Source organism: Rhinoraja longicauda, chromosome 3 (genome assembly GCF_053455715.1).
Source record: "Rhinoraja longicauda isolate Sanriku21f chromosome 3, sRhiLon1.1, whole genome shotgun sequence".
Taxonomy (NCBI): domain Eukaryota; kingdom Metazoa; phylum Chordata; class Chondrichthyes; order Rajiformes; family Arhynchobatidae; genus Rhinoraja; species Rhinoraja longicauda.
In genome coordinates, this window is record NC_135955.1 from 67,708,127 (window position 1) to 67,734,490 (window position 26,364).

Sequence of the window (26,364 nt, forward strand, 5' to 3'; positions counted from 1 at the left end):
TTGAGAACAGATGCAATATGGCTGACAGAAAATCAGCATCCCTTTCACATGCACATTTCTGTGTCTGGGAAAGCACTGCGTTGTGCCAAGTCACAGGAGTGGGTGTGGAATACGTTTGGCACCTTCTGAACAAATGGATTGCTCTCAGGTAAGTGTATTGGCTAAATTTCCCCTTGAAATGCAGCCTGCCCGGGAGAAGAAGAAAAGGACACATTGATGGATGAGGGAAAGTAATTACCAGAAGTCTCAGCAGAATCACCAGTATTCACTGCAATCGTAGTATTTGAACGATGATGCTGTAATATAATGTAAACTTTTCAACTTTTGGCCTTTAATTTGCAGCAGTTCATTGTGTTTTCTATATTTGAGCCAGTATTGGGCAGTAATTTGACAAGGCTGGTGACTGCAATGTGAGCCCACACATGCATGCGTATTGCATGCATGTTAGGAAACCTCTGCTGCTCCATGAAACTTTCGAGGGCAAACCATTAGTTCACTGAAACAATGATGCAACTGCCTGGACAAGGCCAGGGTTGACCTGCTGAACTCAGAACAGTGGGCCCGAGGTTATGCAATAACTGCAGCATTTTGTATCGATCTTCGGTGTAAACCAGCATCTGCAGTTCCTTCCCACACATTGTGATCTTCCTACTCTGTACACTCTCAGCGAGTATTGACTTTAGAAAGGTTCTGATGCCCTACCATAATGACATCCAGCTCCATTTAGGAATTCTACGATGCTTGTTATGGTTACAATATGGATGGGAAAAATAACAATTTTTTGAGGATGGTATCTACACTTCCTGAAATTTAGATGATTGCTCACATTTGAGCAAAATACTTTCTGAATTATCAATGTAATAATGAAAACATTTCAGAAGGAAACAGTGTCATGCATTAATATACTAATGATTTTATTGAAATTTATTGGACTGGTCAATTAAAACAATTAAAACGGGGCTTAGAACAAATGCAAATTATATACAGTTAATAGATGTTTAAATAGTTGCTTCAAAATGTCTCCAATTTGGATCACAGGGATGACAAGTGACACAAAGTGTTCTTTCCCTTTCTCTAATTTCCTGTTGCCTGGAATGTCTCTTCAGAATGAATATTAATGAGGACTTACAGTCTGACAAACCTGAAACTATAGTAATTTTTAGGGGGTACATAAGAAAGCAGGCTTGGGAGAGAAATCAGCAGAGGTGCTGTTCCTTTATCATATACAGTACACACCCCCATGTGTTTTCTCAGATATAGTGTAGGAAAAGTAGTCAGCAGTTATGGGGGCAAGGCAGGGGAATGGGGTTGAAAGATAGATCAGCCATGATTGAATGGTGGACTAGTCCTGATGGGCCAAATGGCCTAATTCTGCTCCTATAACTTATGAACTTATGAAAACATGAGTGACAGGATCAGTTAATACCACTGCATATTCTCTTTTATCCCAGAAAGACTGGGACACGAGAATTTGGGATAAAATAAAATACATAATACATTTTCTTTAAAAACAAGAAAACAAGAAAACAAGGCAGGAGTATAACTTCCAGTAATGACAACTGGCTGATAAAGTTTGAAGAAATGATTGTTTTAATTGCTTTAAGATGAAATGATTGCTTTTATCATCACTTTATCAAGATTTCAGGGATTTGGTCATGGAGATATTGAGAGATATCTACCTTATTGCTAAAGGGGGATCCACTAAAGAGAGAATCAAAGTGGCTCCCTGTGGCTTTGAAGAAAGGATCTGCAACTCTAGACAGAAAAAAGACATTATGATTGCCTAATTATCATGAACTGTGCTCCCATGTTTGTAGATTCAAAATCAAACATCAGGAAGCAACTGGCCTTTGAACATGTCACTATGGAATTCAAAGATATTCCAACATGATGTTCTGTTTTGGCCAACAATACCTTGGGACAAATGGGGTAAAAACTGCCCAGGATTACTGGGATCACTCAGGTAAAACCCAGCATGCCCAACTGATCAGGATATAGTGCTGAATGTTGCATTGGGTAGGAGGCAAAGACAGGCAGTGTAAAACTCAATAGAACATAGGCCAGAGAAAAGTACATACGATACGATACGATATGATACAATAAAACGTTATTCATCCCCGGAGGGAAATTGGTCTGCCGACAGTCACAACACACAACAAGGTACACAAAAACTTGAAATTAAAAATGAAAACAAAAAGAAAAAGCCAGGCGACTGTTGGCTGGCTGCGATGTGCACAGCGCCTTCACCGGAACAAATGAACAAAACAAACAAATAAATACAGACTTATCCCCTTGGCAGATGATTCTAAACTAGGGTGTACCCCTCCCCCTCCCACACCATTCCCTTTGTTCTCCCACCGCCCCTCACGGCCGTCCCCCCACACCGGGTCCCCATTGTCTTCCTCTCCCCCCACATTCTCATCGACCACGAGGCCCCACCGCCACTGAGGCTCACGTTGTCGCCGAGGCCCACGTTGTGGCCAAGGCTCTCGTTGCCGCCGAGGCTCTCGTTGCTGCCAAGGCTCCCGTTGCTGCTGAGGCTCCTGCTGCCCCCGAGGCACCCACTGCCACCACCAAGTGCACAGTACCAGGCCCTTTGACCCATGATATCTCTGCAAAATTAAACAAATTTCCTCTGCCTGCACGCAATCAATATCCTTCCATTCCCAACACATCCATGTGCTTATCTAAAAACTTCTTAAACACCACTATCGTATCAGCTCTTGGCAGCATATTCCACATATCCACTACTCTCAGTGTATAAAACCTGCACCCTCCCATCTCTTTAAACTTGCCCCCTCTGACCTTAAAGCTATGTCCTCTAGTCTTTGACATTTCCACCCTGGGAAAAAGTTTCTGACCTGTCTTCCTTCTCAATGACTCTCATAATTATATCTACTAGTATCAAGCCTCCCCTCAAACTCTGGTGCTTCAGAGAAGCTGGAGCACTGCTTCACCATGACTGCTGGCCCAAATCCTTTAGTCCAGATAGATATTATTCTCAAGTGAGGCTTGACAATAAGTATGAGCAAGCTATTTATGTGATTATGAGCAGCTTTTCCCCGTCATTTGCAAATTAACATTTTCTATGGATTTGACGAGGAAAAAATAAGAGAGATTATTTTGCTATTTTTTTGTCTTCATTGGTCCAGCAGTAACTAAGCGTGGTTCTTGGACTCCACATGCCATCTCTATCTCAGATGATGCCATCATTGTTGGACGAATAACAGGTCACAACGAGTCGGAGTACAGCAGGGAGATAATCTGATTGAATTGTGCCAGAACAACAATATTGCTCTCAACGTTAGCAAGACCAAAGGAGCTGATTGTTGATTTCAGGAGGGGAAATCCAGGAGACTGTGAACCTGTCTTCATTGATGGGGTGGTGATGGAGAAATTCAATAGTTTCGGTAAACTGAAATGCTCAGGAAGATTGGTGGACATTACCCAGTCCCTATCAGGTACCAACCTCCCCCAATCGAAGGGACCTACAGGAGGCGCTGCCTCAAAAAGGCAGCTTATATCATTAAAGACTGACACCACCCTGGTCACACCCTCATCTCGCTACTACCATCGGGAAAAAGGTACAGGAACGTGAGAAATGTAACCTCCAGGTTCAAGAACAATTTCTTCCTCGCAACCATCAGGCTCTTGAAAATGGACAACACTCACCATAACCTTACCTTAGCAACTGTGATCTGCTATGGACATTGCGTTGGTTCCAATATGGATTTTGTTTTTTGCACTGGTTCCCTTGTATTACTGATTATTAATTATTGTATCATTGATTGGTGTGAACTTATTGTCTGTTGCTGCATTAATGGGCCTGCAAAGCTGCAGCAAGTAAGGATTTAATTGTTCTACTGCTGGCATATAGGACAGTTGAATACTCTTCCCTCTTAATAACCATTTACTGAGCTTCAAGATTACAACTGAATCTGGAAAACAATCTGTCTGTCTCTGTTTTGTGACTGGTAGCAAATTTACTAGACCATGGGTTTGTTTTTAATTCTTGTTGTTTACAGTCCACACGATAATGGGAATATGACTGACATGCGTGATTTGATTGAGCATGAAAAATTTGCTACAGGTCATGTCCCAGTGAATCCAAAACCTCAGATAATGAATAAAACCTGGAAAGTAGGCATGTAATGCAAAACATTCCACAGATTTGAAGGCAGTCCGATGATAATCTATAACCTTTGTTAAGCATGATTAATAACACCGGGTGCACTGGTATCACTGACAACTTTCTACTTATTAGCTGCACTTCAACCATAACAAGATTCTGTTTATACAGTTGCTCAGACTGGTTCATTTTACAAGCTACCATGATTGTATCTGATCAAATATCTGCTATTGATGTAGAGAGTCCATCAATAATGCTGCATTGTTGCTTTCCAAGCTGTGTGTGTTTTTTAAACCTAACATAACGATGCTGTGTCTGCGGAAACTAAAGAGGCCTGGATTTCTGAACAAGCAATTGGCAAACTTCCTTTACCTAAAGCATGAGAATAGAAGACACATGTGTACTTTTGATTTTAAATGGAAATAACAAAGCTCAGGAGATGAATTTCCTCAGAGCTTCTTCATCCAGTCACCATAGTTTTGCCAGAAACGGAACAGAGATTGCTTAGAGCCAGAAATAGAGCTTTCAATGCACTCTGTCAATGTTATAGTACTAGAATGGAAACTGGGCTGAGACAGGTCACTGGCAATGTCATTAATGTAAACATAAAGCAAATCATTGCAGATGCTGGAAATCTGAAACAAAATCAGAAAACACAGGAGATATTTAACAGGCTTTATTAAAATAATTCAAGAGATTTAGCATTTCAGGGGAAATCCATTCTTCACAAGTAAAAACATGACACATCCATAACATTTGAGAAGGAACAGAACAGAGGATCGAAGTTTGGCATAAACACTAACCACACACTTGAAAATACACGGAACAGTCTGTAAATTGATAGTGTGGAAGCAGGAAATGTTTAGAGGCCTGATGTGGTATAACCAGAAGACAATAAAAGTCAAAATAAATAGAAACAAAGAAAAAGTGTACTTTTCATGTGAGTAACGCCATTAATACTATGCTTCTGATATCCCACCTGTTGCTGTGCACAAACACAGCTACAGCGCGTTATCAGAGCAAGGAGATTAGAAAAGACAGGTGGAGCCAGAAGGGTATTTGTGTTCCTCTGATTCCATAGTGACTGCAATGTTTCAGAAAGCATGCAATGGAATATGAAGCTAAATGGGTGATATGTTTGTAATGTCTTGTTTTCTTTCAAAATAGCATTATCTGTTCCACATTGGATTATATCTATTATAAACTCAATCATATTATAACGTCGGTTTTATCCATCTTCATTTGTAATCCAATCAAGAATAGGATAGCATGGAGTCATGTACGTCAAAATCAATAGATAATGCGCAGCTTCACATCACTAGAGGAGCCAGGTCAGGAAAACAAAGTCGATAACAGTCTAAAAACAATTTTTAGAAATGAACGCACTGTACTAATGCTAATCAAATAGATTGGAAGATCTGCAGCCAGTGGAGGCTTTCTAAATGAAAACAGCTGATCAGTGAGTTGCTTTGGGGAATGGGATATCTCCGACAGTTCATACTATACTTTGTTATTTTCTTATTTTCTATGGAACTGTAGGGCATTGTACAGTTATTTCAAGTTAACCATAAATTAGCAACGGGATTTATGATGATGTATTTGGTCTATTTTTACAGTACCATTAGTGTCTCCCAGATACGTGTGCTGGAGATCGAGTTTAAGAACACAATGATAGAATTGTCAAATATTTTAGAGAAAAATTATGAATTAATTGATTTGTTTTCAGCTCTTAATTTTACTTCAAATCCCCTTCTATTGTTTTAGTTCATCTATTTTACTCTTGTAAAGGTTGACTTCAGTTACTTGTAGCAAAGAAAAGTACCATATTTTAATGTAATCCCTCTTTGAAGGCCTGTGTCAGCTTAACATACTCAAGTCAAATAGAGGAAAGAAGAAGCTACAGAGTGCAGAATATAGTTCTCAGCATTGTAGCATATTAGTACCATAGACAAGGTACAATGTCCACAGTGAGGTAGAGGTGAATCAGACAGTGCTCTAGCTTATGGGAAAAAACCCATTCAGAAGCCTAATAACAGAGGAGAATAAGCTGTTCCTGTGCGTGGTGGTGCTTCTGTACCTTCTGACAGATTCCAGCAGGGAGCTAAAGCAAATATATTCACAACTTTGGCCACTCATGCGTAAGCAAATGACACATATGTTAGAAGAGTAGGAAAGAACTGCAGATGCTTGTTTAAATCGAAGGTAGACACAAAATGCTGGAGTAACTTAGCATCATCATGGACATAACAGTTCACTTGACCAACGTTCCCTTTACCACCATAAGCATTCCTCTACCCAAGGAGTGCCAAGGTTGCAAGTATACTACCTACAAAATGCTCTATGATTTCTCATCCAGGCTATCCTACTTCCAAATCTGTTGATCATCTGCCTTAATATCTCTTTTGAAAATCAACATCAAATTTTATTTGATGGCACTACTGTGGAGCACCTTAGAATGTTTGAAAACACAATAGTGATACAAGATTTAACTGTGTTGGAAGGAGCCGCAGATGTTGGTTTAAACCGAAGATAGACACAAAAAGCTGGAGTAACTCAGCGGGATAGGTAGCATCTCTAGAGAGAAGGAACGGGTAACATTTCGGGTCGAGAAGTCTGAAGAAGGCTCTCGACCCGAAAGGTCACCCATTCCTTCTCTCCAGAGATGCTGCCTGTACCGTTGACACATATGTAACATCATGTGATGCCTTTGAACATGTCCTGTCACATCCATGCATTTGAACATTATCTGGACAAAGGATCCCAAAGGAAAATGGTAGACTTTGGACAAAAATTTAGCAAGGTCTAAATGTTTCCGATAAAATTCCAATGTGGAGTCACATAAATATTGCACTACACAATTGAATTTCAAGGTCATCCTAAGTAGTTTGGCTAAGTTTGAAATTCATTCTCGGATAGACTTCAAATTAAATGTTTTATGTGGAGGCTCACTTTGCATACTATTGAAAATTAGCTTTGTAAAGATTGCAATTGACTGCATTGTCGTGGTTGACAATTGAAATCCACTATTTGGTTGCAAGAAGGAATTCCAATCGCCACATAAACCTTCAATTAATTAAATATGACTTCAATATACAACATTAGTCAATGCCAACAAAAATCAGACTGATGCTACGAGAGAAAAGAATGTTTACTTATTTTTGATCATCTTAAACATAAACATTATCTTTTAAAAAATCATAGTGCACAAGGTTTATGAAAGAGACTTATTGCTTGCCTTGCTAGATGCTATTTTACTTATATAGTATGCAAAGTGCTTATATAAGCTAGTTTGATACGTATGCACGTAATCAGAAATAAAATCTCTAGCACATTTTCAGTTTTAAATAACACTTAAGAAGTAACTGAATGATGCAATTTCTCCTCAGCCGTCAGTAAATATGTGAAGAACATATGTTACTGGTTGAGCTGTTTCATGTTGGTAACGTGCCGTGATCTGCACATGCCGCTCAACAAAACACAATTTAACAGCCAGTATATACAAATAAATTATTTATAGACTCCCCAATCATGTATATTTACATAATAAATTAAGTTTTCTTTTCATTGCCTCATCTCCTCTATGTCACCATGGGAGGTTTTAATTTATTCTGAGCCATAGTTAAATTCATAAGGTCATAAGGAATAGGAGTAGAATTAGGCCATTTGGCCCATCAAGTCTACTCCACCATTCAATCATGGCTGATCCATCTCTCCCTCCTAACCCCATTCTCCTGCCTTCTCCCCATAACCTCTGACACCAGTACTAATCAAGAATCTATTTATTTCTGCCTTAAAAATATCCACTGCCTTGGCTTCTACGGCCTTCTGTGGCAAAGTATTCCACAGATTCACCACCCTCTGACTAAAGAAATTTCTCCTCATCTCCTTCCTAAAAGAACGTCCTTTAATTCTGAGGCTGTGACCTCTAGTTCGAGACTCTCCCACTAATGGAAACATCCTTCGGGGGCTGACCACACTTCCCACTGATTCTGTCTCTCTATTCCCATCATCCACCACGAACCTCATTACAGATCTGGGCTGCTCATCTTCAGTCATAGAAATGTGCACCATCCCTTCAGTCATATCCAAGCAGTGGCATGATTTTTTGCTTCTGGCCCAAGGTCAGATAGGAAAAAGCCATTATCTGTGATTCAACCAAAACATATCCTTCGGTTACAATTCTTTCTCCCTCACTAACCTTGACAATCTGATCATTTAAATGAGTATAAATAGTTTGAAGTATTTTGATATAATTTTAAATAGATGAATCCTTGTAGAGGTGTACATGGTCATGAGAGGAATAGATTGGGTACATGCACTGTCTTTTACACAGAGTAGGGTAATTGAGAATAAGAGGACATAGGTTTAAGGTAAGGGGGGAAAAATGAATTAGGAGCCTAACTTTTTTTACACAAAGGATGGTTTGTATATGGAATGAGCTGCCAGAGAAGGTAGTTGAGACAGGTATTTTCATAACATTTATGAGACCTGTGGACAGGTACATGGATAGGATAGGTTTAGAGGGCTATGGGCCAAGTGCGAGCAGGTGGGACTAATGTAGATTGTGTATGTTGGTCAGTGTGGACAGTTGGGGCCGAATGGCCTGTTTCCACACTATATGGCATTATGGCTCCATGACCTCGCTCTGGCTGAACCAAATTGATCAAATCTATAGACACAAGGAACTGCAAATGCTGGAATCTTGAGCAAGAAACACAATGTGCTGCAGTAACTCAGTGGGACAAACAGCATCTCTGGAGAATATGGATAGGCGACGTTTCGACGTTCAGTCATCTGAAACCTCGCCTATCCATGTTCTTCACAGATACTGCCTGACCCGTTGAGTTCTGCTCTATGTGTTTTTGATCTATGCTTGTTTTCACAGACCATGTTGCACATCAAGTATTTTTGGCTGTACCATTTTAATGGTGTTGACAGTTGTTATGTAATATTATGTTCAGCGCTAGTATCCTTCTCCTTTAACATTTCTGTTGTTTGTTCCCATACATCCCATATAATTTTGGATATTCTCCAGCCAACTGAACACAATGGATAAATCTAGTTGTAAATGAGATTCAAGTACTCATCAGACCATAGAGTTCAACCAAAAGTTGTGCTTATGTACTACTTAAATTCAGTAGACTATCATAAAAATTCTGTGCTGGTAATAAAGATACAATGAGGTTGAATGGAACAGCATTCTCCCATTAAGCTACAGTTAAGTTTAGCAAAAAATAACATAGGATCTCTGAAGAGCCAGCATTTACATCATTTACAACACTTCTTAAATTTACTCCAATGTCTCTGTTGACATTTAAGAAATCATCACAAACTCAGTCTCTCAGCCTTAATATATGAAGGTGAATGCTACCCAGATTTATTTTTGCTTCTGGTGTGCAAATACATGCTGATAATCCTATCACGCACCCACCCTTCACTCTATCTCTCTGTCACTCTGTCTCTGTCTCTCTCACACACACATTTCCTCAACATGTATATGGGCAGTGCATGCCATTTAATGCTGTGAGTTAAAAATGTAGTTCAGAAGTTAGGTCTATTATATATCTTCACATTTCAGTAAGAAAATGTTCTCTCTTTTAACATTAAAAAACTGAGAGCCTTCTTGTCAAGACTTGTAAAATTATACCTTAACACGTTATTTGAAGAAATATGAATGGGTTGGGAGATGTGATTCTTTTATTATTCTACCCAAAATTGTTCACTCAGCGAAAAAAATTAATTAGTAGGTAGAAACTGCAGATGCTGGTTTAAACCGAAGATAAACACAACAAGCTGGAGTAACGCAGCGTGTTATGGCCTGTTTCCTTTATCATTGTTACTATTTTACATATCTTTCATTCATTATTCTTTATCTCTCTACATCATCATCTATATCTCTCATTTCTCTTTTCCTTAACTAGTCAGAAGAATGGTCTCGACCCGAAACCATCCATTCCTTCTCTCCAGAGATCAGACGATGAGAAACAAGATTCTCTGGTCTGATGAAACCAAGATTGAACTCTTTGACCTGAATGCCAAGTGGCACCACTCATCACCTGGCCAATACATACCTACGGTGAAGCATGGTGGTGGCAGCATTATGCTGTGAGGATGTTTTTCAGCGGCAGGAACTGGGAGACTAGTCAGGATCGAAGGAAAGATGAACGGAGCAAAGTACAGAGAGATCCTTGAAGAAAACCTGCTCCAGAGCGTTCTGGACCTCAGACTGGGGCGGAGGTTCACCTTCCAACAGGACAACGACCCTAAGCACACAGCCAAGACAATGCAGGAGTGGCTTCATGACAAATCTGTGAATGTCCTTGAGTGGCCCAGGAGAAACCCCAGACTTGAACCCGATCGAACATCTCTGGAGGGACCTGAAAATAGCTGTGCATCGACACTCCCCATCGAACCTGTCAGAGCTTGAGAGGATCTGCAGAGAAGAATGGGAGAAATTACCCAAATACACGTGTGCCAAGCTTGTAGCGTCATACCCGAGAAGACTCGAGGCTGTAATCGCTTCCAAAGGTGCCTCAACAAAGTACTGAGTAAAGGGTCTGAATAATTATGTAAATGTGATATTTCAGGGTTTTAAAAAAAATTACTTTGCAAACATTTCTAAACACCTGTTTTCGCTTTTTTTATTATAGGGTATTGTGTGTAGATTGACGATAAACAAAAATGAATTTAATCCATTTAAAAATAAGGCTGTAACGTAACAAAATGTGGAAAAAGAAAGGGTCTGAATACTTTATGAATGCACGGTAAGCTAGTTCCATTTGCCCATATTTGGCCCTCCTAATCTTTCCTATCCATGTAGCTCTCCAAGTGCCTTTTAAATGTTGTTATTGTACCTGTCACAGCCATGTCCTCTGGGCAGGTCATTCTTTCCATCCACCACCCACAGAGTGAAAACGTTGGCCTTCAGGTTCCTCTTAAATCTTTCCCGTCTCACCTTAAACCGACACAAACTTACTAACCATGCCTTGCACATTCTCATCTAAATCGTTGATATGCCCATAATTTCCATTACCTTGTTTCATGCATGTAAGACTTCACACATCACTAGCATCCTCTCAGTTCTGATGTAATCAGATGATTAGAATGCAAATCCATTAAGATTGAAACTTTTCTTTCTGCAAAATAAAGCACAAGTAATTTATGTTACTCTGCTATTCATTTATTCCATATACAGTTATAAATAGCACTCTGTATAGTATCAGCATAAGCCAATGCTGAGGAATATGGATAAGGATAATTGCATTTTGAAATACATTTCATGGGTTTACAATTCATGATTCCAGCTTCCAAGTTGGATCACCACATGAATGTAACATCTGGCTTGGAACTGATCTGTACAGATATGAAAAGTACCTGACATGATTTCTGGTCTTAATGACTGAGATAACCTCAGAGATGGCGCCAAAGGTACAATTATCTCATCTCGTCTTTGCTATGAGCAGTTGTATTTCTCAATCTATATCCACTGATCTCTTGTTGAAAAGTGTCATTGTTTGAATAGTGAATGTGTACAGCATCGTGCTTGGTTCTGATGTCTCCTGTAGTCGGATAGTTCACTCATGTTAACCATCTACATTCATGAGAAAACTAGCTTACCAATGTTAACCATCTATTTACATTAAAAAAGTTGCAGATATCAGCACTTTTAGAACTAGACTGATTTTATCTAAATTGTGAAGTGTGAGTTGAGAATTCACTGTTCATTGTATACAGACCTTAAAAGTTAAAGGGACTGGAATTCTGTTTTTTTAATGGTGTACCTTAATTATATGCATTCTGTCTTAATCGTGTGTATCTTAAAGAAGATGAATTGTTTTAACTATCTTTTTTCTAATTAGCCTTTATAATGCAACACCATAAAATTCTAGCTTATCACAACAGTAATAACTTAAATCTTTCCACTGATGAATCAATACAAGGCACCTCACAATTATCAAACACAAACAGCGGCACAGCGTTAGAGTTACTGCCTTACAGCACCAGAGACCCGGGTTCGGTCCTGACTACGGCTGCTGTCTCTATGGAGTTTTCCCCGTGACTGTGGGAGATTTCTCTGGGTGCTCACATTTCCTCCCACCTTCCAAAGACGTGGAGGTTAATTGCCATCTGTAAATTGTCCTTAGTGTTGGAGACGGGAACTTACTGCCTGAAAAGGTGGTGAGGCAAAGACTCTAAACTCAATTTAAAAACTGAGATGACGAATTAAATAGGCATGAGCTATAAAGTTTCAAAGCTGGGATGTCGTATTAGCCTAAGTAGCTGGACTGGCCGACATGACTCTTTCTGTACCACAAAGTTCCTCAATGCTATGAATATTTGGTTGGGTTTGAAAATAAGGATGAGGATTTTAAAATGAAGGTATCACTAGAGCAGGAGGCAATGTGGTCAATGATCGCAGGATGGAGAGTCATTACCTGGTGGGGGAAAACTAAAAATGTGACTTGTGAAATATCTTAGAGTCCATTTTACTACTGTATTTGTCAAAAAGAGAAAGAACAGAAAGGGCAGTAATATTAGAAGTCCAGTATTAAAGTAAGGTTAGTTGTGTTAAAAATATTTTTCCCAAGCAAGAAGATATATCTATGCTTGTTTTAATCAGTCAGGATATTGAGCATAAGGATCAGGAAGTCATGGTGCACCTTTATGTATTACTAGACCAAGTGGACGCCTTGGGCCCAAACCTCTCCTGCATTGGTGCAGCACCCTCTCCTCCCCCAGCCCCCCCCCCCCCCCCCACTCCTTCCTTCCTCCTCTCCCTCCCGTCCCTCCCCCTCCCTCCTTCCCCTCCCCTCCCTCCCCTCCCCCTCCTCTCCCTATTCCCCCCTCCCCTCCTCCCCTCCCTCCCCCCCAACCCTTCTACCCCCCAACCCCCCTCCCCCTAACCCCTCTCCCCCCTCCCCCTGCATGGGTTCATGTCACCACTCTTTATAAAGGGTCTCTAAATAGGTAGTTATAAGGAACGAGGTACTGAAAAATTACCGCCACTTATGGGCCAATGCTGCTCTGGGAGGAATGTAGGACGATATGCACAAAATGCTGGAGCAACTCAGCGGGATAGGCAGCATCTCTGGAGGGAAGGAATGGGTGACGTTTTGAGTCGAGACCTTTCTTCAGAGAAGTGGCCTGTCCCGCTGAGTTACTCCAGCATTTTGTGTCTATCTTCGGTGTAAACCAGCATCTGTAGTTTCCCTCCTACACATGAATATAGGCAGAGTTCTCTGCAGTGGACTGCAACAGAATGGAGCACAATGACAACTGGAAAGAGACCACATGTTGACGTCACAACAGCAGGGCTTGGAGACATTAAAGTCCCTTACATTTATTGCCCTTCTTCAGCTTGACATGCAGCATAGACAGTGAAAAACCTGCAGTTATTAGCACCCAGGAGCATGGGCGTCCTGCAATCCAATGTTTGTTCTAAACCTTTTCAAACCTCTAGCTTCCCTCTCCCCTTACTCTCAGTCTTGACCCGAAATGTCACCTATTCCCTTTCTCCACAAATGCTGCCTGACCCACTGAGTTACTTCACCATATTGTGTCTATCTGCAATACCATCACATCCCTGCACACGCACACAGCCTGCTTATCTCTGACATTAAAGAATGAAGTGTACTAAGCTCACCCAAATAACGGTGATATTGATAGCTTCAGGCAATGCAATCTTCAGTCTGCACAGGCTGCAACTCTGACTGAAGCAGGGGGCATACGTAAGTGGAAAAATAATCTCACTGAAGTTTAGACCCACTCAGTGCTCCTCTCTGAGACATGGTAGGAAAATGATTTCCTGAACATCATGTGGATATGGCCTCCTGCTGAGAATCCTCCCAACCCTCTTCATCACCCTTTTAATTGCATGTCCCATTCAGCATGCCCTCTGGTCATTCTCTCAGTGCACCACATTCCAGAGGGAATACTTACTGATGCCACCATGTCTGGAGCAACGGGCTTTGTGATGAAGCATTAAGTGAAAACAAATCTCCTTCAGCATCTGGCTCACCGCTGCTTCTTAGCTTTGGCAGCTTTAAACAAAAGCACTGGGAAGCACCTAGCACTTGTAAAATCACAGGAATAGCCATTAAAAATCAATCAACAACAAACCTGCAAGCAAATGACAATCTCTTAAAGAAGGCCTGGTGGCTAATTGCTTCCTGCTGTTGAATGTGTGCTCAGCTCCACCAGTTTAAGAAACTAAAGCTTAAGAAAAGAAAGTCCAAAGAAGGGTCTCGACCCGAACTGTCACTCATTCCTTCTCTCCAGAGATGCTGCCTGTCCTGCTGAGTTACACCAGTATTTGTGTCTATCTTCAGCTTAAAAAACAATATCTACTCATGGTATTCAAACAACGTGTTTCATAGAGCTGACTTTTGTGACCCTGCGTTTTTTAATGTAATCTCCACTCACTTTCGCCTTTCATTTATCAAACTTATCAGCTAGACTGTCTGAAATCAAACTACGTTATTCATCCATCTAAAAACCACAGTCTTACTGCATTGTCAGAAATCATGTCGGTAATCAGCAGCAATCTTTCGCTTCGATGATGATCTCCACCACAGATTTACTTTTGCATCTGATGATGAAAGCATACTCCCTCCTGCAGGGAGAAAGTACCAACGTTTCCTCACAGATCACCTGACAACCACCAGGAGGTTCAATTTTTCTCTCAGTCAGCTTCAAGGGCAAAGTCATTCTCTTCTTGCCTGATGAAGGAAGTGGCACTATTAAGGCCGGTTGTTCACTTAGTCTCCCAGTTTGCGATGATTACGCTTGCTTGACGTAGGCTTTCAAGGTGCCCTTCTACCACAGACCCTCTAAGCGCATGTGAACTTGGAGTAGAGGGCTTGTCGGGAAGGTGATAATCTGGTACCTGCACACAGTGTCGAATCTAGTGGATTTGGTGCAAGTAAATCATTTCTTCATTGCTTCAATGAATGTGTTACCTTTAGTGCAGCGATATTCCCTCTTGATGCAAAAGATCTTCCAAATACACCATGGATGGTACATCTCCAGACTCTTAAGATCTTGTTGGTAGAGGATTGGAGAGATAAAGACTGCACGTAAACCTAGCTCTTGATATCTTTCCGTAGATCATAATGAGTGAAATCAAAACAGTGTCCCAAAAGAAGCATCGGTGCAATGTCTTGAATTTCACAATGTTTGTTAGAATATTGAGGGATGTGGCCATCAGATAGTCAATGTCTGCTTCTCTACGTTTCATGTTGGGCCCTGGGTATCAGGGTAATATTGGTAAAGTCAGGCTGATATTGGTAAAGTGAAACATTATGTCACAAACTAGAAGCAAGGAACTGCAGATGCTGGTTAATACACAAAAGGATACAAAGTGCTGGAGTAACTCAGCGGGTCAGTCAGCATCTCTGGAGAACATGGATAGGTGATGTTTTGGGTCAAGACTCTTCTTCAGACCCCACCACCCCCATTATCCAACAACATTGCTTTAATGAAACATTCTTGAATGAAGACTGAGAACTGCGGATGCTGGAATCATGAGCAAAAAACAAAGTGCTGGAGGAACACAGTGGGTCGGGTAGCATCAGTGGAGGGAATGGACAGATGATGTTTGATGTCTGAAGAAGGGTCCTGTCCTGAATTGTCACCTTGTCCATTCCCTCCACAGATGCTGCCTGACCTGCTGAGTTCTTCCAGCACTTTGTGTTGTGTTAAACCAGAGTTTTTTCATCGTTGATTGTGGAGCCTCTGGAAAACATAAAGCAGTACAGCACAAGCACAGGCTCTTCGGCCCACAATGTCTGTGCAGAACATGTTGCCAAAACCAACTCTTATCTGACTTCATATAATCCATACCCCTCCAATCTCTGCATATCCATATACCTGCCCAAACGTCTCAAAAATGCCACTAACGAATCTGCCTCAACCACCACCCCAGCATATTCCATGCACTCATTACCCTCTGTGTAATGTTCACCTTCTATATTAGGGGTGTGAAGGAAAGAGCAGAGCATGCATTTGAAAAAAAACTTTGAACTTGTAAATAATTATTTCTAATATCCCTCTTTGCTGAAATTCATTTTCATGGTAAAGCCCAAATTAATTCCTGAATTCTAGAAAGGTAAAATTTCCCTATGGTGTGAAAAAGCAAATGTGCCAAAGATCCTTTCACACAATATCATATCATATCATATATATACAGCCGGAAACAGGCCTTTTCGGCCCTCCAAGTCCGTGCCGCCCAGTGATCCCCGCACATTAACACTATCCTACACCCACTAGGGACAATTTTCACATTTACCCAGCCAATTAACCTACATACCTGTACGTCTTTGGAGTGTGGGAGGAAACCGAAGCTCTCGGAGAAAACCCACGCAGGTCACGGGGAGAACGTACAAACTCCTTACAGTGCAGCACCCGTAGTCAGGATCGAACCTGAGTCTCCGGCGCTGCATTCGCTGTAAAGCAGCAACTCTACCGCTGCGCTACCGTGTTGGCATAAGTCCCAACAATAACAATTGTTCCCAGTCCTAAGTTTACAGGGTCAGCTGAGTTTAAAATTGAATGTTACCCAAGGTAACCAAATCATGTGGGGCACATTGGAAGTGACTGAGAAGGAGAACAGTTCAAACATAACCCAGCTAGCCAGTAGAGGGGACGTTGGGGGGAGGGGGTTAAATGGGAATCTCCCTCAATCTCTCCCACATCCCACATACACTCAGACACATATTCCAGGATGTAGTTTATGTTGCAGAGTTAAAGAAAAGCTGTTTGCAGACCAGCATTTGTAGCTGGGGTTTTTGTGAACCATAGTGTTATCGCCAAATTGGGCAATAACTGGTCAACGCAAGGACCAGGAGGAAATATCATGATCATAAGTGATAGCGGTAGATTTAGGCCATTCGGCCCATCAAGTCTACTCCACCATTCAATCATGGCTGATCTATTTCTCCCTCCTAACCCCATTCTCCTGCCTTCTCCCCATAACCTCTGACATCTGTATAAATATAGCCAATAGTCTAATTGATAGAGAGAAAAGGAACTGCAGATGCTGGAATCTGGGGTTGATAGGTTTCCAAGCCAGCAGGATAACCGTGCAATAGGGCTTATCTTTTGCGTAGGAAGGAACTGCAGATGCAGGTTTGAACCGTAGATAGACACAAAAGCTGGAGTAACTCAGTGGGAGTTACAGCATCTCTGGAGAAAAGGAATAGGTGATGTTTCGGGTGGAGACCCTTTTCTCCAAAGATGCTGTCTGACCTGCTGAGTTACTCCAGCTTTTTGTGCCTATCTAGGGTTTATCTTTTGTTGGTTGATCTTTGCCAGAAACCATTTTGTTTTCATTTAAGGTTGTATCTGAGGGGCATATGCCATCTCAGCAAACTTCCACATGATATTTAAAACCGTCAAAAAGAAAAGTCTAAACCTCTTCCTTTTGTTGAGATATGTTAGGCAAGTGAGTGCACCTTTCTCCCGGCATCATTGAGGTAAATTGGGCTATACCACTTTAAACCCAATATTATATAGCATTTTATGTAACCTTCCGAATAATCACCCCACTCCCACCGCCATTTATTTCAAAAGGGCTTGTATACAAAAACAGGGATGTAATGTTGAGGCTCTATAAGGTACTGACAAGGCCGCAATTGGAATATTGTAAGCAATATTGGGCACCATATGTGAAGAAGGATGTGCTGGCTCTGGACAGGGTCCAGAGGAGGTTTACAAGAATGATCCCAGGAATGACTAGGTTAACCTATGATGAGAGTTTGTCGGCACTGGGCCTATATGCGCTGGAGTTTAGAAGAATGAGGGAGGATCTCATTGAAACACACAGAGTAGTAAAAGGCTTGGATAGAGTGGATGTGGAGAGGATGTTTCCACTAGTGGGAAAGTCTAGGACTAGAAGTCATAGCCTCAGAATTATAGGACGTTCTGTACGGAAGATGAAGAGAAATTTATTTAGTCAAAGGGTGGTGAATCTGTGGAATTCTTTGCCACATAAGGCTGTGGAGGCCAAATCAGTGGATATTTTTAAGGCAGAGATAGATAGATACTTATTTAGTACGGGTGTCAGAGGTTATGGGGAGAAGGCAGGAGAATAGGGTTAGCAGGGAGAGATAGAATAGGCATGATTGAATGGGGCAGTAGACTTTATGGGCCAAATGGCGTCATTCTACTCCAATCACTTATGCCCTTATGACCTTCTGATTTAGGTTTGCCTGGAGGCATATTTGGTCTTGCAATATCTCATTCACATGTAGGTGAAGGGCTGCACTGCTTTGTTAATATCCTGTCCCCAGCCTACCAGTTCTATGTTACTAAGACCCTCAGAATAAATCAGCCCCTTAGGTAGTAACTGGCCACGGCAAAACACCATGGGGAAAGTACTTCCTCCAATTGTTTCCCATGCGATCAACTTCAAAGTGAGTGTGTTTTGATTTCCTGTAGCTTTCTTTGGTTCCTCACAGAGAACTGGACTTTGCATTAAACCGTACACATTTGAACATCTGCATTAACAATGGATTTTTCAGGCCGCATTCTTCATGGTACTGAATGTATGAGTTTCTTGCTTTTAAGTTGAAAGTAGTAAAAAAGTTATTCATGTTATACAGCAGACATCTCTGCTCAATGAGCTGTGAAAGGAGTTTTATAGATTAGTTTTCCACAGTCTGAATTATTTTTCATTCATTCATTTCTAAGTGAAATTAATGAAGTAGTTCTACTTTACTTTCAGAATCTACACATAAAGTGATGTGCATAGGCTACTAGAAGGTATTAACCATATATATTGCAGCAAGGAAGCGCGACTGAGCATTGTGGAGCTTTGCAACCTACTGTGATGCTTTCATGTGAACAGTGCAGCACTTTTAAACCCTATGAGATCAGTTATATTCAGTTTTCTCTCAGAGGGCTGAAAACTGGAAGCACTATTTTCAGTGTTCTGATATTCCCTTCCCACAGTCACTTTTTCTCTGCTGCAGAGACAGATTCAAGCTGAGGTGCAATTTCATGTTCTTTCAATTTACTGGGGTACATTTTATACCAGAATGTGCTGCAAGGTGATCTATGAAGTGCTGGCTTGTTGATTTTCCCCATTCTAACCCAAGGAGGCCAATTAATTTGTAGCACCTCAATTAGCACCCTGGGTGAAATCATCTGGTTCATTGCAGGCCTGCTACAGAAGCAAGATAATAATTTATCATCAAAATGATTGAGTGCTTGGTCTGCTCTGCTCTCCAGTTCATGTTCAAGAGAGAGTACAGCATGGAAACAGGCCCTTTGGCCCATTGTGTCCATGCTGACCAGCGACCACCCATTTATACTATGCTGAGTCTATGCTGGCCATCAACCTCCCATTAATCCTACACTAATCTAATCCAATTTTATTCTCTCTTTATTGTTACCAATAATCCCCAGATTCAGTTATTCACTTCCATGCAAGGGGCAATTTACTCTGGCCAATTAGTCTATGAATTTATGCATCTTTGAAATGTGGGGGAAAACCAGAGCACATAAATTACATACACACCAGCAACATGTCATAAGATCATAAGTGATAGGAGTAGAATTAGGCCATTCGGCCCATCAAGTCTATTCCGCCATTCAATCATGGCTCTATCTCTCCCTCCTAACCCCATTCTCCTGCCTTCTCCCTGCAACCCCTGACACCCATACGAACCAGGCATCTGCAGTTCCTTGTTTTTATTGGTTATTATTATACATGTTTTGCCACCTAAAATAGATGTACTACTATCAAATTTATTTTTCCAAATATCTCATCGGTAAAGTGGAGCTGTAACAATTTCTTTAAAATTATAAGACATAGAAATTCAGAAATGCTCGAAATTCAGAGTGATATATACGGTGGTGCAGCGGTGGAGTTGCTCCTCACAGTGCTAGAGACCCGGGTTCAATCCTGACTACAGGTGCTGTTGTATGGAGTTTGTACGTTCTCCCTGGAAATGCATGGGTTTTCTCTGGGTGCTCCAGTTCCCTCCCACATTCCAAAGACATGTAAGTTTGTAGGTTAATTGGCATCTGTAAATTGTCCCTGGTGTGTACAATAGTGCTATTGTATGGGGATCACTGATCGGTGTAGACTTGGTGGGCCGAAGGGCCTGTTTCGTGCTGTATCTCTAAATTAAACTAAACTAAACCTGCTGGTTTTTCGCTGAAATATGAAACAAAATTAGTAATACCAATGACTTCTCAGACCCAGTTCTTAATTTGAGAATGACGTGGCTCAACCAAGCCCGAAGTTGGTCAGAAGATCCCAGCTTTTTCCAGTCCTCAGTAGACTCATTGTACAAAGGGTACAATTGACTACAGTGCTGCTTGCCTGGAGAGAGTAAAATCAGACAGGATTCTGACTCTTGGAGACACATGCAACTGCAAAGGCTGAAATCTTGAGCAAAGTCCTAGAAGAGTTCAGTAGATCAGGCAGCATCAAAAGAGAAAATGGACAGGAAATGTTTTGGGTCAGAACCCTTCTTCAGTCTGATTGGAGTAGGGTGGAGGGGAGAGGAGATAAAGCTGGAAAAGGGAGGTGGGAGCAGGACAAAGCCTGGCAAGTGATGGGTGGATACAGGTGAGGAGGGTTTAATTGGCAGATGGGTGGAAGATCCAGCAGGCCTTGTAGGACAGAGCAAAAGTTTTCAGCGAAATGGTCACGTAGTCTACGCTAAATCTCGCCGATGTAAAGAAAGCCACATTGGGAGCACCAAATGCAGTAGATGAATTTTGAAAAGGTGCATGGTCTACAGGAAAGGCTACTGGGGATTGTTATAACTCCGCAAATTAATGCCCCTGCACCTGTATCCACCTATCATTCAGTCTGTCAGTCTAAAGAAGTGTCCTTATCCGAAATGTCACCTATCCATGTCTTCCAGAGATGCTGTCTGACCCCTTGAGTTACTCCATCATTTTGTGAGTATCTACCTGCCAGACTTTGTCCCATTCCCACCTCTCTTTTCCAGCTTTCTCACCCCGATTACAAACTTTATGCTGAAGGGTTCCAACCCAAAACCTCACCTGCCCATTCCCTCCATAGATGCTGCTTGACTTGCTAACTTGCTCCAGCACTTGGTGTTTTGCTCAGGATTCTGACTCCGAGATGACACTGTCTGATTATAGAAAATTATAGTTTTAATGTCAATGAAAGAAAATCCCAGTCTCAGAGCCCCCTACCACACATACAATAAAAGTTGGGACTTGAAGTATGGCCCCCTGAATACCGCTATCAGAGGATAACTGTGAAGATAGGAACCACATTTCTCCAGCTACCACCTTTAAAAGACGAGGAGATGAGAAAATTCACAGGAAGCATTTTCACATTGATTGAAGGCCACTCTACACTCAGGAAATGAGCAGCATTATTATATCATTGCAAGATCCTTCACAAAGGCTGTTTACAAAAGAGAACTCGATGAAATCATTCCTCATATCACTCAAGTGTTGTTACTAGAACTGTTGAGCATTTTGAATGAATATATTACAGCTTAGCACCAGCTGCAATTAGGTCCATGAGCTTTCAAGTTGTGAAATGTGCTTCTTATGTGGAATTGTTAATTCATCTCCACCAAAAATAGAATAAACACAGTCCACATCTGCAACAACATATTCTGCTCTTGCATTTATCACTGTTTTGTTTCCTCCATTCCAATCTGAGTAATTCACCTGCCTTATATTACATTTCATAGTCGTAGAGACATACAGCATGGAAATAGGCCCTCTGGCCCAACTTGCCCATGCCGAGTAAGGTGCCCCATCTACACTAGTCCCACCTAACTGCCTTTGGCCCATATCCCTCTAAACCATTTGTATCCATATTTCAAGAAAACCCATGTAACCCCAGGTCAACCCCATCAGTAATTGTGCTATGTGTGTGTTGCTCCCCACAATTTGCTTCCTTTGATATATCTGAAATTTAATTATGAGGTTGTCTGATTCATAGCACTCAGTGGCCCTGCAGCCTGCTTCATATGTCATCTCCTGGGTACATATCTCGTGGACCATTGTTGTGCACTGAAACCATGTCTGTCCATTTTTCTTTCATCAATATCTTGGCCATTTTGCAGAATCCTGAATACTTCAAAGGTGGCCTGCATTCCAAAAGGGAAAGTGCACTTCAAGTGGAATCAAGTGTATTTGTGGAGAGGTAGTAATACAAAAAGGCAAATTACTTTCCCACCCCACCCCTGTGCCAACAACTATCTCCGTACAATTTTGGGGGTTTGGTGTTGTAGATTAGGAAGAACAGACAATCAAAGTGGTGACAGAAAGTTATTCAGACTGCTGATAGGGATAATTAGGCTCGGCCGTGGGGCCTTCAATCGCCCGGTACGGCCGCGGGACATTTCAGCGCTCGGTGCGGCTCGGCCGCGGGGACTTCCATCCCCTTGTGGGGGCTGTGCGGGTCGGTCGCCTCGGTAGGGGTCGAGCTGCCTGTCCGTGGGCATGGGGAGAAGAGAGAGGAAGTTTTGTTGCCTTCCATCACAATGAGGGGGTGTTTGGAGTCACTGTGAAGGATGTTTGTGTTGGGGTCGTGTGTCTTGTGTTCTTTTTTTTTGTGTTCTGTGACTGCTGGAAAATGTAATTTTGTTCGGTATCTCGGTATCGAATGACAATAAAGCTCTGTATTCTCTGTATTCTAGTAGTGTGTGATCCATAGAATATTGCTTCCTCACTGGAAAAATGTTCAGTGACTTTGTCCAAAGGTTCTTTGGAGGAAACTTTTAAATCTGTGTCTTATTGTCATATTCGTGCACTTCAAGCAATTCTATGTTGCCACAACTGTATTTGGCACAACTATTTATCAGACTATCTGAAAAATAAACTACCCAAGTTGATGCACAGAACATGGAAAAGTACAGCAGTGTCACAAGCCCACAACGTCTGTGCCTAACATCATGTCAAGATAAATGTTCTCTGCCTGCACATGATCCATATCATTCCCTGCATCTTCATGTGCCTATCTAAAAGCCTTTCAAATGCCAATGTATCTGCCTGCACTATGACTGTTTGCAGTGTGTTCCAGGCATCTATCACCTCTGTGTAAAAAGCTTGCCATAAAGTAAGCCTCTGTGTAATATTTTCTGTGTAAAAAACTCGCTCAAAAGCTTGAATAAGATTTAAAGTCCTTTAAACTTTGTCCCTCTCACCTATACAACTTCTCGTCTTTGGCATGTCCACCTTGTGAGAAAGGTTCTGTCTATTCTATTTATGCCCGTCATAATTATATATACTTCAATCAATTCTCCCCTTAACCCCTGGTGTTCCTAAGAAAACAATTCATTTAGTATTTAAAGTAACTATATAAAGACTTAATTCACACATTATTTTAGACTTTAGACTTTGGAGATACTGCGTGGGAACAGAAGCTTCGGCCCACCGAGTCCGCACCAACCAGCGATCCCCGTAAACGAGCACTATCCTACACTCTAGGGACAATTTACGATTTACAGAAGCCAATTAAACTACAAAATTGCACATTCTTGGATGTTTGGGAGGAAACTGGAGCACCCGGAGAAAACCATGTGGTCACAGCGAGACCATACAAATTCAGTAGTCAGGTTCGAACCCGAATCTTTGGTGCTGCACCACTGTGCTACCCTAACCTTGATTATTCAGATTATTATCTGAATGGTGTCAAGTTAGGAAAGGGGGATGTACAACATGATCTGGGTGTCTTAGTGCATCAGTCACTGAAAGGAAGCATGCAGTTATAGCAGGCAGTGAAGAAAGCCAATGGAATGTTGGCCTTCATAACAAGAGGAGTTGAGTATAGGAGCAAAGAGGTCCTTCTGCAGTTGTACAGGGCCCTAGTGAGACCGCACCTGGAGTACTGTGTGCAGTTTTGGTCTCCAAATTTGAGGAAGGATATTCTTGCTATTGAGGGCGTGCAGCGTAGGTTTACTAGGTTAATTCCCGGAATGGCGGGACTGTCATATGTTGAAAGACTGGAGCGACTAGGTTTGTAGACACTGGAATTTAGAAGGATGAGAGAGGGTCTTATCGAAACGTATAAAATTATTAAGGGGTTGGACACGTTAGAGGCAGGAAACATGTTCCCAATGTTGGGGGAGTTCAGAACCAGGGGCCACAGTTTAAGAATAAGGAGTAAGCCATTTAGAACAGAGATGAGGAAAAACTTTTTTAGTCAGAGAGTTGTGAATCTGTGGAATTCTCTGCCTCAGAGGGCAGTGGAGGCCAATTCTCTGAATACATTCAAGAGAGAGCTAGATAGAGCTTTTAAGGATAGCGGAGTCAGGGGGTATGGGGAGAAGGCAGGAACGGGGTATTGATTGAGAATGATCAGCCATGATCACATTGAATGGCGGTGCTGGCTCGAAGGGCCGAATGGCCTTCTCCTGCACCTATTTTCTATTGTCTATTGTCTATTGTCTATTGTCTATTGTCTATTGTCTATTGTCTATTGTCTTTAGATGTCACTAATAAAGACTGTTCATTAAACATTTCATGCTTTGCTGGATGGATTAGAAAAACAATGTTTCAGAAAAGGATTGAATACACAGACTGGCGGCAGAAATGCCTATTCAGGAACTTTGTATCAATATGTTGCTGCATGCATGTTAACACACGTATCATCACACTATTGAATTCAAATTAATGCATCCATTTTGGCCTTCAAAAATAAGCAAAGTGCCTTGTAATTTCCATTCCTTTATGTGTGATCCCAAATAAAATTCAACTGGCAAGAGGCTCAGAGTTAAATCTGACCTTTCCCCCATTTTAAAGTCCATCATTGTGTTCTTCCAGCACATAACCAAGAAATATCTGGAGTTTTTGTTTCCCAAATGACTGTTGCGAGAACCAACAATAATGTTTAGTCTCTTAGTCATAAATCATTTCTCTTAATTACAATCAGAATGGCTTCAGAGAGAAGAGGAACACGGTCACACAGATCCTTGCCCTCCGAAGAATCATTGAGGAGGTGAAGAATAACAACCTGCCGGCCGTCCTAACCTTCATTGACTTCAAGAAGGCGTTTGACTCGATTCATCGATGCAAAATGATGAGGATTTTGAAAGCTTATGATATTCCTCCTCGTCTCCTGAGAGCCATTGAGGATATGCACTCAGGCACCACGGCCAAGGTAGTCACCCCGGGTGGCGAGAGCAAAGTGCTCGAAATCCTCGCGGGGGTCTTACAGGGAGACACGCTGGCACCCTTTCTCTTTGTCATTGTCCTTGATTATGCAATGAGGCAGGCGCTCAAGGAACACGAGAACAACAGAACACAACACACACAACACCATATCTTGATTGTCATTGTACAAGTACAACAAGATTAAGAATGCCACTTCCATATCGATGCTATAAAATAAATAAAACATGGCGAAACCAAAAACAACAAAAGGAGGGGAAAAAAAGGAAACAAGGTAAAGTGCAAAAAAGGTTCATGCAGGGTCAGTTGTGCCACAGTTTAAGAATAAGGGGTAGGCCATTTAGAACAGAGATGAGGAAAAACTTTTTTAGTCAGTGAGTTGTGAATCTGTGGAATTCTCTGCCTCAGAGGGCAGTGGAGGCCAATTATCTGAATACATTCAAGAGAGAACTAGATAGAGCTCTTAAGGATAGCGGAGTCAGGGGGTATGGGGAGAAGGCAGGAACGGGGTACTGATTGAGAATGATCAGCCATGATCACATTGAATGGCGGTGCTGGCTCGAGGGGCCGAATGGCCTACTCCTATTGTCTATTGTCTATTGTCTATTGTCTATTGTCTATTGTCTATTGTCTATTGTCTATGACCCTGGGGGCAGAGACAGATCAATGGGGGGCTCTCAGCAGGTCCTATTCAGAGCAGCTATAGCTCTAGGAATAAAGCTGTTCCTTAGTCTGAAGGTGCGGGCGTAGAAGGCCTTGTAACGTCTGCCAGATGGAAGTAGTTCAAACAGACGGTGGCATGGGTGTGTGGAGTCCTTGTAGATGCTAGTGGCTTTCCTGAGGCAGCGTGCCTTGTAGATGTCCTCCAGGGCTGGTAGCTGTGTCCCAATGATCCTCTGCGCTCTACAGACGACCCGCTGAAGAGCTTTCCAGTCAACTGCCATGCAGCTGAGATACCACACGTAGATGCCGTATGTCAGTATGCTCTCTGCGGTGCAGCGGTAGAAGGTCATCAGTAACTGTTGGGCCAGACCGGCCTTTTTCAGCGTCCTCAGGAAAAACAGCCGTTGCTGTGCTTTCTTGACTAGCATGGCAGTGTTAGTGGACCATCTGAGGTCCTC